The sequence below is a fragment of the Macrotis lagotis genome, chromosome 2 (assembly GCF_037893015.1).
Source record: "Macrotis lagotis isolate mMagLag1 chromosome 2, bilby.v1.9.chrom.fasta, whole genome shotgun sequence".
Classification (NCBI taxonomy): domain Eukaryota; kingdom Metazoa; phylum Chordata; class Mammalia; order Peramelemorphia; family Peramelidae; genus Macrotis; species Macrotis lagotis.
The window spans coordinates 84,959,544-84,961,935 of record NC_133659.1 but is presented as its reverse complement, the minus strand read 5'-3'; the positions used below and the strand labels follow the sequence as shown (position 1 = coordinate 84,961,935).

At 40.6% G+C, this 2,392-nt stretch overlaps 1 pseudogene; it reads left to right on the top strand.

Moving 5' to 3' along the window:
- Positions 1-747: 747 nt before the first annotated feature.
- Positions 748-1,133, top strand: LOC141511076 (cytochrome c, somatic pseudogene; annotated as a pseudogene).
- The last annotated feature ends 1,259 nt before the right edge of the window (positions 1,134-2,392 follow it).

Here is a 2,392-nt window from a genome sequence, read left to right as displayed (position 1 = left end):
AAGTTGATTAACCATGATGGATGAAGCCCCTCTCAGTAGTTCAGAGAGCTGGGATAACCCTGGATACTTGTTCTGTAGAAAATAACAGCCAAGCCAGTCAAATCCTGTCTATTAATATGAAGAGTTGGGATGAGGAACAGATGTTGTCATTTTAATGAACTTTTAAGCCAAAATTGAACTGAATTTTACAATTGCAAAATATTACTTAGGAGTTGTTCTGCTTTGTTCTACTCAAGTCTTTTTCTACTTGCTCATGGTCAATTGAGAGACTTATTTGAATTCTGGAAAATTAAAGTTTTTCACTTAGTTCCTATGGAACTACTTAGCAAGGACAGTGAACCTTCAAAGTACTATCAATTGCCATGAAATGCTGATAACTTATTAAAGAAAAGAAGCAAGGGAGAAATCATGTTTCTTCCCCTTGAAAAAAAGAATAAAAGAAATCTTTTCATTAATATTAACTAAGGCATTGAAAATTAAATAGTCATCAATAGCACCACTACCTACCCCATCTGACTGTCTTTTCATTTTTCTCTGTTTTAATATCTATGTGAAAAACCTTTTTAAAGCCACAGATCACTACCCTCACTTTGGTAAAAAACTGTGGAAACTCCCATGAGTTTGGTAAAAGTCTAAGTACAGGAACGAATTGAATATTGAAAACATAATATTTAAGTATTGCATTTAGAAATATAGTCTTGAGAGGCAGCGCCGGGCAGGGCGGGCCGACCCGGGGACTGGGCCACCATGGGGGACGTGGAGAAGGGCAAGAAGATCTTCATGCAGAACTGTGCCCAGTGCCACACGGTGAAGAAGGGCGGCAAGCACAAGACCGGCCCCAACCTGCACGGGCTGTTCGGCCGCAAGACGGGCCAGGCCGCCGACTTCTCCTACAATGACGCCAACAAGAACAAAGGCATCACCTGGGGCGAGGACACCTTGATGGAGTACCTGGAGAACCCCAAGAAGTACATCCCGGGCACCAAGATGATCTTCGCGGGCATCAAGAAGAAGGGCGAGTGGGCCGACTTGATAGCCTACCTGCAGAAGGCCACCAGCCAGTAGCCGCGCCGCCGCCTTATTTATTGTCCGAAGCAGCCCAGGAGACTCCTTTCCTTTTTGTACGTGTACCATAACGGCCCTATTTAATTGTTCTCATGGCCCTGAGCATTTCGATCATGAATGGCTGTTCCAATAGAGAAATTATGCAGATTAGGTAGGCTTGGGGTTAGATAAGAAATCTCCCTTCTCTCTGTTTTGGTCACCACCAAGCTGTCACACTTGAATGTTTATTTTAAAAGATTTAGGCAACTTTTTTTTTTAAAGCCAGGGCTAGGGGCCCGTGCCCCACGTCTTAGAAAAGTTTTAATTAAATCTGGCTTCCTTCACCAAACTCTGGAGAAAGCCTACTTAATAATTTCATATGACTTTTACCTGTTACGGGTTTTGGGGGGGTGGGGGAATTGTTCTGGTGGGGAGGTTAGGGCCCAGCCTGTCCAAAGGGCAGTCCTATTGAGTCCATCTTAAGTTCTCTAACTTTGTGCATAAGTAAATTAAATTACAATGATTTCATTAAATGCTGCCTTTCACTTGTTGAAAGGCATTTCAGTGTATTGTCTAAGGACTTCAGTAAAAGTCATCCCATCCCTGCTGGAGTTCAGTTGGAGATAGGATCTCCTGAAGACCTGTTGAATGGAAAGATTGCAGACATGTTCTTAGTATGTGAATAGCAGTGGTATATTCACTTGGAGAGTCCAGTTTAGGGATGTACCATTAGTACTACATCTGTAGCCATATTTAAAACAATGCACTTGGAGGATTCCGTTGTATGGAGATGTGCCATCAGTTCATCCTTGGTCACCCCCAGAACTTGATTCAGCCATTAAACATTTATGAATATAAAAAAAAGAAATATAGTCTTGAGTAAAGGGTACTGGATGTATTCCCAAAGGATCAGAGTTCAAACGAAGTTTTGGCTAAGTACTTACTTTAGATGACCTTGGGAAGTCACTTCAGAAATCTGGATATTAATTCTCTAAACTGGAACATGAGGATGTATCAGATCATCTCAAACAACACTATAATATCATAATGAAGATTATTAGAACAACGCTATGATGTTTTAGATTGGGATTTCAATTTCAGGTCATTTCATTGCCCTATATTTGTTTATGCCGCTTTTCAAAATGAAAATATAAGTACTAAATCATGAATATATGTTTAAATTCATCATTTCTAAATGAATTAAATATAAAAAAGACATGTGAAAATGTCGCAATAAGTCATTGCAGTGAAATTTTAAAATGTCTTATTCTTTTAAAAGCGGCTAGGTGGCACAATGGATAAAGCACCGGCCCTGGAGTCAGGAGTACCTGGGTTCAAATCCGGTCTC